Consider the following 11,541-nt stretch of genomic DNA (forward strand, 5'->3'; position numbering starts at 1 on the left):
GCACCACTCCTAAGTAGAAAGATTTATTTGTATTGTTCAAACCTGGAATTCTAAATTAAGCAACTTCATGTTGCTTAGTGAGTTCTCAAATAGATTTTAAATTATTTTATAATATAAGCAAGAGAATCATAGCACCCCCCCCCCCCCCGTTATATAATATCTAATAAAAGTATGAATATGTTTCTCTTTTTTTTACTGGGAGGTTTTAGAAGAACATTTTTGACCTTTGAAAGAAGATGTGGGAGTGCATCTGTTTCCATGTACAGTACAGTAGGTAGCTGAATGTTGTGTAACGTGGGTGGACATGTAGACATGTTTACAGACTAACATTTCTGTGTCTCCATATATATGTGACTGTGTGGGCACAGATATATTGTGGGTGTACAGGTATTTGTCTGTACATTTGTCTGTAAACATGTACTGCAGATGCCTGTGCAGTAAATATTGCAGATGTCTGTGTTGCAGTGCTGAAGCATGTGCAGATATGCAAGTATGTCTATGTGTGTGTGTGTCTGTGAGCGTGTTCCTAGTATGTAGGTCACCAATATATTCCTGATGAGGTCTAGTCCTCTGGAGAACTGTACCGATATGAGGCCCCAAATTAGACACTATTATCTGTGCATGTGTGTGCGTGTGCCTGAGAGAGAGACACAAAACTAAACACCATTATCAGACAAGAACCTCACAGACATATGTGTTCAATTTTGTGGACATGCATGCTTTTACTTTTAAAAAAAGAGCATTATCATGAATGTTGGCTGTCTGTCTGCATGGTTATTAAATTGCATGCTGTTTCCGACATAATTTATTTGTATATGTGTTTCTGCGTATGTGTGCATGAAAATGACTCGCTGGTGTCATCTGACAGGCTTGTTGCCTGTTACAACTGACCTGAGACCGTAAACCTCAACCCTCAGTTTTAATGACTGTTGGCTCAGAAAACCTGCCCATATTGCTGTTACCAAGCCAAGCTGCTAATAAGCCTCAAGCACCACTCCAAGAAAACTATGTGGCCATTGGAACACCAGTGGCCATGTGCTAAGGTGTTGCCAAATGTAGAGAACGCGTATAATTTTCATAAGAGGGGTGTTTGTTGCATTGAGTATGGAAAAAAAAGTTGATTCCATAATGTTAAAATGTACCAGACTGTTACATAGACATTTAGGGCAGCTGAATATTTTTGGACTTTGTCAAACAAAAACAGTCACAAATGATGTCATGCTTAGCTTCCACACTTTTATAATTTCTGTATAAAGAATCAAGGGCAAAGATAATCGAGTTTCACACATCGTCTTATGTTACTTCCTCAATGAAAATGTGGCTTCTGCGTAGCTGCTGAGCTAGGACAGTTTGTTGAAACATTACATGTAATCCCACTTCATTTCAGGATGTCTACATTTCCAGCCAGCCTACTGTCTGTAAGTCACAGGGACAATACCACAAGCAGTCAATCTGTCAAACCGATTCAGACTTTTGCTAGAGCTCAGCCCAAAAGTTATATTCAGCCTGAGAGAGATAAATGGCAGCGAGAATGTCTACTTTTTAAAAGCTTCATGCTTTGACCAAATCATATGCTGTCACTCCTAAGCTTTGGAAGGCCTGCACTTTTCATCAAAGCTCTTGATGGCTACCTTTCACAGTACAGTCGAATACACCCTCAAAAGCTTCCCTCCCTCCTTTCCTCCCTTCCCCTCCCAAAGCTCTTTCTTCTACCCTCCAATGTCGACACTTCCCTCCCTCCCCCTCCCCCTCCCCCTCCCCCTCCCTCAATCCTTCCATTCCCCTTGTCCTTAATCCCTCCCTCCCTCTCTCCCTCCTCAATCAAACCCTCAAATCCCTCCAGATTTTTTTTTTCTCTGTGTATGTGTGACTTTAGTTCTGTCAGCGCAGATGAAACAACAGGAATTCAGATTCATCACAGTATAACCTGCCATGATAATAATCCACTGCCACCCTTCCCATGTGGCTGTAGGCCGATGTTACTGGCCTTTTTGGGATTTATTTGCATATTTGTTTCCCCTTTGTTTCTGTTGATGAATTATTTACCGCAGGGTGACATGACAGCAGAGATCATTGATGACTGCTGGTGCTGGTGGATGGGCATGTTTCTCCTCTTTCTAATTATTCCCTTTTCCCTGATTTTCAGTGAAAATTCTCATTTAAGTCCCACGGAGACAACAGACCGGGGAGCAGCAAACAAAAACCCCAAAACACATATACATTTTTCGCATTTCTGGTAGAACCTTTGCATTAGTCTAGTGGGAATGTAACTTCCTTTGTTGTCCTAATGATTAGAGAGCAGGAAAAAGCAGGGCAAGACGAAAAGAGAAGGGAAAGAGTATGCAAAGCATACAAAACATACATTACAGAAATATTTATGTCCTAGGAGAGCTACCACACACACAGAACAAGAGAGTGCTAACACACCCTGTTCTTTATCAAATGACTAATGGAAAAAACAGTAATTCAAAATAATAAGGCCAGTAATTTAACCACGTGGTCAAAAGCAACTTCTAGGAGCCTGTATTTGCACACAAAGCAATGTTGAAGTGCTCCATAGGTATTTTGATTGTAACCCTCACAAACTGTATTCAGTGTGTAAGTCTGAGTATCTACCACGCTCAGACGCCTATAACACACTGCCACCTTGTCCCTATACTGCCCTATCTAGGAATAACAATGCATAATTCATGACCCGAAGTCTCGTCTGCAGACAAAAGTCAGTCGTTTGCATTTATTATTTATTGAAAAGAACTCACATGATGAATCCTTTAACCAACGGAGCTTCCAGTAAGCACCGTACCTATTTCTTTTTTCTCTTGCTGTTTGTGTTTTGGCACACATTTAAGTGGGCTCATTAGCCGAGATAAGGATGTAAGGAGAGGAGGGGAATGGCAAGGGAGAGAGAGAGAAGCACATAGAGAGAACAGAGAAGTGAGAGAGGAAATAGGATATAGTAATAATTTTTGTAAAGGTATGAATTAATGAGAGACGTGTGCATCACAAGCTAATTAATTTAACAATGAAATGCTTTAGGGACTAAGTCATAACTTTTAGGACTTCATCACATTGGTACAGTAAAGGTTTACTAGTGCTACCCAGTGGGTGTTTAAAATTACTTAATTGCATTGCAAAACGTGGAGGAAATAGATTTGTTTCATTGTATAATATTCCAATCTATTTTATGATTGTTGTACGGCTGCTACAACAAGGATTAGTAAAAGAAGAATCACTAGCACACATGCAGACGCACCTATATATAAATATATCTGCTGTCACATTTACACCTGTTGTGTGGACAGTTTGCCTTGGGGATGGGAGGTAATTTATTGTAGAGTGAAGGGAGCATTTGCTATTCTATGCTAATACAGTCCTCATTTATTCCAGAGTACTTGCATTTTTTTTTCTTCCTCTACCCCACCCTTTCACTATCCATCACTCATCTAAGGCATGAGGTATTATCTTTGTGGAACATTTTATATTCAGTCTCCCCTTAGATGGGTGGATGCACACACAGGCACACTCCACACACACACACACACACACACAGACACAGTCATTTTTGTTAAATCCAAAAAAATCAAATCTGGTCTAGCAAAGGTTGAATAATTGATGTGTTATGTTAAAAAAGGAATGAAATAATCATACCCCGTTGGATGTTGGAGGAACATCAAACCTAGAGTTGGAGCTTGGCAGACTTGGCTGAGCAGGGTAAGGTCCTTATGTATTTGGAACGACTGCCCTGAAATAATAATGAATAGCAAAGAGTTACGGGATTAGGAGATTTTTGTTCTGCACTGTACCTGACACTCTATGAGTGCCCACCCAGGTTTTTTAACAGTATGACCAGGATACATCTCTCCAGCATTAATACAGCAAGCTTTTCTGAAGATAGTTGGATTTGGTGGAATGGTGAACCATTCCAGCTAGTCTGCAAACATGGATACAGTAAATGATGCTGCAAAAAGTTTGGCTGTGTATTGGCAAGAATCCAACCATACAGATCACAATACTGCGGTTATGATTTCAAAGAAAAATGATATATTTTGGTTATTTTATTTTTAATTTTAGGTTAACTGCCATAGTATGAAGAACCCACTATCACATGCATAAAATCTCAGTTTAAAACTTAATATACTGTATATTTCTTTACAAAATTATCAGGGCTTAAATACCATACAAAATGGACCTTGTTGTGTTTTCGAGATTATACTCAAGTGTATCAAAAATTTTTTCAGACCCCTAAAAATGGCTGCAAAAGGAAACCACAAAACCACAAGAAGTGCTGATCTAATGGGAAAATGTGGGTGCCACTCCACAAGCGATAACTTTTACGGCAGCTGCAACAACAACTCAGCAAACAAACAAAGTACACAAACAAAACATTTCATTTCACTTATTAAGTTTAATTATGCTAAGGTAAACAATGCTGAAATAGATGTCTAATAATATGTCAAAAGTAAATTCCAAACAACATGATGCATTAATTGATGTGAACTTGCTCACTGAAAAGATTTTGAATGTTTCAGGGACCCAGAGCACTTACTTAATAGTTAAATAGCAATATGTTTGTCCCTGTTTTATCTATTAACAAAGGCCACATTGACACGAAGACATAAGAGAGTAAAGTGTAAGGATGTAAAATGTTACATTATAAACACACCCAGTTGACTTAATGGATGGTTTATAATAAGTAAGCATTCAAACTCATGATGGTGGTGAAATGTAATAATATCAGCTTGTTTGGCACTGTGACCTATTAGGCCTTGTTCTAATGGCTATGCAAGTCAGTCGTGAATATATACACACCGTATATCCCTGTATTATAAATGCAGGCCCAAGTACAAACACACTATACTATGCATCGTTGCTTCAAATGGAGACAACTTGTTTTTATGTTTAGCACTAACTTTTATGATTGTCCCCATTAAGGATGCAACAACAGTGCACGATGGATACATTCATTCTGAGCTGCTGTGAGAGCTGTGCAGTCGTGCGTCTCTGACTGATAGCATTTCATGATTGCATGAAGGCAGTACAGTAGAAATATCCCCATGCAGCAGCAGAGGGATATAAATGTTTATTATTATTATTGCTTCATTTTCCTGTTTGCTTTCTGCATTTTTGCCCACCAGTTGCAATTTGCGTTTAACAAATCATCTCAAGAAATAAGATGCGATGGGGTCAAGAGGTGCATTTGCTCTTTTCCACAACAGGGGTTGGAATTTGGATTTTGAAGATACTTAGAAATATTGTATTTATGTATACTGTGCCGTTTTATCTGTGGTCCATGGCTGTGGTTTATCAGTACTCCTCAAGCCATGTCTGAGTTCTTTGGCTTGAAACAGTGTTCTAGTTAGGGGGCTTATTTTATTAATTCACTGTTTCCTCTATTACAGACCCCGTTCTCTGTAGTCCACATTACGGGAGGACCACCTCACAAGGATTTTCCCCTTCACCAGGTAACCACAAAAGAAGGAAAGAAGCACATTATCCACATGTACAACATACTTCCATAGCACACACACGCACACACACATACACACACACATAAACACACTTTTCTGTGCTACAGCGCTGACCACGAGCTCAGCAGGAAACACACACACTGCACATTATCCTTATGAGGTGTTATACACCAGTGACCACCAACACAGGGTCTCAGTGTTCTCTAATCCACACTCAGGCTGAAAAGACTGCTCCTTGCATTGGAGGGATTACATTGTCAGATTAAAGGGAGTTTTAATTTGAGTCATTGTAAGAGGTCTTGATAATAAGAACACATGCAGGGCACAATACCACTGCTTCTTTGTGATATTGTTAAATATGTTCCAACCTTATTACTGCATTTGCTTCAGTGGCACAGGCACTGCCAGCGTCAGTATTTGCACAGACACACGCAAAGGTACACAAAGAGAACAACGGAGAAAAACAGTGAATGGCCTAAAGAATATGTGCAGTAAAGTGATGAAAGCTTGATGAATGGATGGATGACTGGATAGAGAGAGGGCAGCTGTTTACCCTTCCTAACGGCAACAATAAAAAAATGAAAAAGATTTAAGCATAAACAGGAGTAAAAAAATACAGGCTTACAGAAAACCACTGCATGTTCCTTTTGTATGTGTTCCTCCATGTCTTGTTCTTCTCTTTCTTCATCCCACCAAAAACAACTGACAACTGTGAAAAGTTATTGTATCCGCTTCTCTGTGAGAGAAAGGACAGAATGTAAAGCAACTATTGTGTATATGCGATTTAAATACAATATTGCACAACTACTGCGCATTATGATTTTTCTTCCTTGTGAAGGGAATTAAAAAAAACAAACCACCTCAGTGGTCCTTGATCTATATTACTCACTAAAATCACATAACTTGCTTAACCTTTAAAACTGGAACAGTTATGAATGCTAATGAATCACTTGTGTTGAAAAAACCTGAAAACTCAACATCTCATCAACAGTTTTCTGGGGAATCAGAAAATTTATCATTTGAACTTTTTGTTTCTTATGAAAAAGTTATTAGAATTCTCTCACAGACATAAAATGTCAACACCTGCACTTTACGTTTGGCTCTATTAAAACTTTATGTATTTGTTTATGAACAATCTACTCCACAAGAACTTGTTGTAGGTTGTAAACAAAACAACTGCAAAGTTATTGTTGTGCATCACAAACAGTAGGAAGGATATGTAAGTTTATTATAAATGGAACAAAATTTCTAAATGGCTTTAGATTTTGCTTGAATGGCTTCCAAGATTTCTTCCTGTCATTGTTGTTTTGTTTTGTACCTAGATTTACCTTTACCTTTATTGGTTTCACAGAAAGCCATTACCATAAGCATATTGAAAGAGCAGTTTACAGTGTTTTGGTCAACTCTATTTGAATAAGGTGCATGCAGCATGCTATACAGATATTATTATTTACAACTATTACTACACATATTTCTGAGGCAGTGCTGACTGATCAATTGGGTTTGCAAAAGTCTAACAGGCTTTATTTGTGAGGGACTGGTATTGTAAAGAATTTTGATAGTTTGATATAGTGTTATCTAATGTTACATTTAAAATTAATTTAAAGTGGAGTAGAGAACAAAGCTTTTATACCAGTTGTACATAATGTAGCTTTAATGATATCATCTGCATTCTCTGATTCACCAAACAGATGAGGTCAGGTATGGACCAAATTCATAAGGTGGCAAAATGGACGAAACCATCTTTGGGTAGAATAAAGAAAGTATACACAATGTCCCAAGTTGACTTCTTTTGAATAATATTCCTACAATTATTAATGTAAACATTGTTTTAAACTAAAATGCCTTAACTGAATGTGGACCTGAAAGAAAATATGTCATGGGGGATAAAATGGAGCATCCCTTTAGACTAAAATCTGTTTCCACGCTGAGATGTACATTTGAATACTGCGGCAAAAAAGGTAATGTTTTAAGCACTAAATTGGGATGTGCGTGAAATTCGGCAAATTGGGACATTGTTGATATGAAGATGCTTTTGGCAAGGAAAATGGTGCACCTCATGTATTATGCTAAAAAATACACATTGGAAATAAAATTCAGATGTTGTAAGTAGGAAATCGGGGGTAAATTGGCACATTCTCCCAGCTTTACATTAATTGGGCTTGTGCTATTGTCAGTGCGTTGCAGGGTGACAGACAGATGGGTGAGGGCTGACACATGTTTTTGGGGGAGTTTAAAATTCAAATGCTCCTCATGTGTGAATGCAGACACCTGGGGTAATCAACTAGCTATGTGCATATGCTGTGAGTGGCATGCAAGGCTGTATTTACCCATAAACCTCTCTGTCCCTGTCTGTCTTTTTGTCAGCATGTCTCCCTCGCTGTCTAGTGTCAGGTATCTTTGTCATGTTTGCCGACTGATTAAGAATCATCTTGGTAGGAAAAATAAACATATTGCTGTTATAGTTTTATAAAATGAGGTTTAAATTATGGAGGCAAGGTGTTTGTTTCTGTTTGAGGTCTTGGTATGGCTGATCTCAGTGCTTTTAAAATTCATTCACTGCTAATGCACTCCCACTCGCCCATCTCCAGCTCCCTTCCCCTCTCTCCCTTTGTAGTGCGCTCATTTTCTCAAAGATATCTCTGTCTCTTTGTGTCAGTTCATTTTATTGGCATGGGGTGTGATTCACTGCCTCTATCTCTCTTTGTTCAGTTTGTCTTCCCTTTCATTCGGTGTCTCCATCCCTCTCTCGCTCCTCTCTTCAAAAATCTGGCATGGAATCGAGACACGAGAGCGCCTGCTGTTTTTCTGACACACTCTTCCTTTCCTAAATCAAAACCAACTGAGGTGAAATCAGGTTATTACCTTAGCCGTGTCTCTCCTCTCTCCCTCTCATTCATTCTTCTATTTTTGCTCAAGGCCAATGAAATTCTACACTTAAAAAAAGCAGAGGGCAGCCGGTCAGTCAGATGAACGGGTGTGAGTTAGATTTGAAAGGGGAATTGCTTCATAAATAAAGCAGAAAAAAAAAAAAAACGTTTGAGACTGACGTCTGACAGCATTTGTGTTTTTGCTCGTGTGCTCAGCGTCCCTCTAAACTTCATGCTTCATGCGCCCCCTAACACCCAGGCCCATCATGCGTGGTGGTGTGGACTGTCTGGTCTGGTTTGTTGTGGTCAGATATTTGGATTTTTTTTCCCTGCCTTTCATCTGAAGAGAGAAATAATGATTCACCACAGTGTTTGTATGTGATCCTAGAAAAAACAGCTGCATACAGTCTGCACAGGAAATATAGCTACCATAGGATAGGCATGGATGAGGAGAGAGGGAATAGATACTGAAGTGAACCAGTAGGGTATGAAGGAGTGTAAGATGAGAACTTTTTTATAAACAAACCCAAATAACTAGGAAGATCTAGGAAAGAGAGAATCTGAGTTCGGGGGAAGACAGGAATGATGAAAGAGGTAGTGGCACATAGGACCTAACTTGGGCAAAGGTAAGAGAGCTGGATGGAGGGATAACAAGAAAGAAAATGTGTTTTTTATTAGCAAACTTTAAAACTCAGCACTGAAGTGATAGATGGATCGAATAATGATGAAAAAAGTTAGAAGAAATAGGACAGGCTAAAGAGTTGAAGGAGAGTGGTCCAAAAAAGCAAGGACACTCAGTAAACAGCATGCCAAAGAGTCAAGGGGCTTAAACAACCACTGCTAAAGACAGATGATAAAGACAGAGGAATGGCTGTTTCAGTGATGGATGATCTGTGACTATGACGGATAAATGAATGATCGGTGGAGAAGAGACGGAGGGAGAGCTGTAAACAAGTCTAAATGACCTCATAAGAGAGGTGAAGCTGCAGAAGGAAGGATGGATGGTTAGTTGTTATGCAAAAGATAAAAAAAGTCAGAATAAAGTAACCTCCTTCAGTAACCTTGAAGAAGGATATACTGGTGGAAGAAAAGTGAAAAATGATGAAGAAGAAATGAGGTAATAACCCTCAGTACCTTAAGATAATGGAAATTAACAAAGGGAACGAAAAAAGAAGAAGGCCATGGCAATAAAGTACTGATAGTGAAGAAAATGAGATGTTCAAGGGCTGTAAAAAAAATAAACAAAATAATTGATAGAAATAGAATAAAGACATGTTGTCAATATATAGGGGCAGTTGTCCACGGACCATAGTGTCAGTGGTTCGATCCCCGGCCCCGGCTATATGTCGAACTGTCTCTGGGCAAGACACTGAACCCCTAACAGCTCATTCCCCTCCCCACATGTGCAGTGACGTTTCAATCCCGGTAGAAATTGGGGAAGCTATTGTCAGGATGGGGATCTGGCGTAAATACTGTGCCAAATCGACATGCGTACAATGATCTGCTGTGGTGACCGTGATCTCACGGGATAAGCCGAAAGGACAAAAAAACAAAAAGGCATGTTGTCAATATATGAACAAAGTAGAGTCTTTGATGCTACGAATCAGTTTATTATGAAAATAACTTTTTCGTTAAGTTCTCTTGAAAGAAATATATGATTTGGAGCTGTGTGATGTACTGTATGCCAGTGTGTTTACATGAGTGTGTGTCTGCCCAACAATCATATCATTCATGGAAAAGCAGATTCTCCTTAATAGAACGTGACAATGATTTCTTCACGTGAACTGTATTTGGAGCCCAGTTTAACATGCACAGGGAGGTTCCTTTCTAGTCCAATTCACCTGATGTGTCTTTGAACTGAAGGAAACTGGAACACCTGGTTAAAAGCTGCACAAACATATGAAAAAAAAAGCAAACTTCAAAAAGAGCCCCATTTGACTCTGCTGAGGCTCAAATCTATAATAGTTTAACTTTGAAGGGACAGTGCTAACCACTGTGCCACCGAGCCACTTTGAGCCGTGCGCTTAAAGAAGAAGAGGGGGCACTGGTGTTGCTTTCCAGGCTGGAGATGTTGTTATTGTAAAGTCACTTTTAATCGGTTTGAATCCGAGAACACGTTGGATTGCTCTGTGTGTGTATATGTAACACATTATGTGCTTATAATATATCTGTTCAGCTCCCTTTAAGTAAACATACTTTCCGTGCTGTTGAATTGCTCTGCTATTAACAGCCCCACTTTGGAAAAATATCCCTTTTATAAAACGGTTTAAGGATATTTGTTTTATGTATGTGATTTAAAACCTACACAAACTTTACCCTGGGACTGATGAATCAAATTAATTCATATCTTTTCCTAATGACCTCCACACTTTAGCTGTGTGGACTGAACAAGGCTCTGCTGTATTCATCCCAGCAGCCCATCCTCTCTCACCTGTACAAATTACTGCGTGTAAACAGATTGGATCACGCTAGTTTCATGTGGTTAGCCACTTCCCTAGCTGGGACATGGCCTACTCAGGAGAAATAAGCCATTTCCTTTGCACTGAGGGAATGAGATGCCCAACTGTAACTTACTGTAATTCTTGCCAGGTGGTGAGTGGATTTCATCGTGTTGGAGAATGTACCCTATTCAACAGGAAACATGTTCATAATTTGGCATCCTTTAAAGTCTTGCTTTCATATGTTTAATGTCTTTAAAACATGCTCAGACTGTTTTAGAACCAGAAAAAGGATCAGCTTTTTTGGCCAAGTATGTTTGCACATACAAGGAATTTAAGTCCAGTTTCTATTGGCTCTCAACATGATTACAAATAGTGAGAAGGAGATTGCAAATACACCAGAGCATAACAAGAAACAGGAGCAAAGCATGTAAAAATACCTACAACACAAGTTTGGTTATGTGTAAAACAAATAGGTAGCTTAATAAGTAATTTTATAGTAGAGGTTGTTGTATTTACAATATGCACAGCTTACTGTACATTCACATAACACATAGATGTTATTGCACAATGTAGGTTGTAGTATATTGATCTAATATTTTAGTAACTCTGGTTGTATTGTAACCGTTCATCTGAGTGATGGCATGTTGGAAGAGGGCTCGTGACTTGTGGCTGGCTGTTTTGGCGTGCGGTGTTCTGTAGCATTGACAAAGGGGAAGGAGTTGGAACAGGTTGAGTCCAGGGGGTAACGATTGTGGGGGGATT

The 11,541-nt window shown here is 39.1% G+C and overlaps 1 long non-coding RNA gene across 5 annotated transcripts in view; it reads left to right on the forward strand.

The window, feature by feature from the left end:
* LOC137130727 (uncharacterized) overlaps positions 1 to 11,541 on the forward strand; it is a 144,524-nt gene that overhangs the window by 67,463 nt on the left and 65,520 nt on the right. For all 5 annotated transcript variants that reach the window (XR_010914885.1, XR_010914887.1, XR_010914884.1 and 2 more), the window contains exon 4: positions 5,400 to 5,462. This is a non-coding gene — a long non-coding RNA (uncharacterized lncRNA). The remainder of the gene's footprint in view (positions 1 to 5,399; positions 5,463 to 11,541) is intronic.

This window comes from Channa argus, chromosome 7, assembly GCF_033026475.1.
Source record: "Channa argus isolate prfri chromosome 7, Channa argus male v1.0, whole genome shotgun sequence".
Lineage (NCBI taxonomy): Eukaryota > Metazoa > Chordata > Actinopteri > Anabantiformes > Channidae > Channa > Channa argus.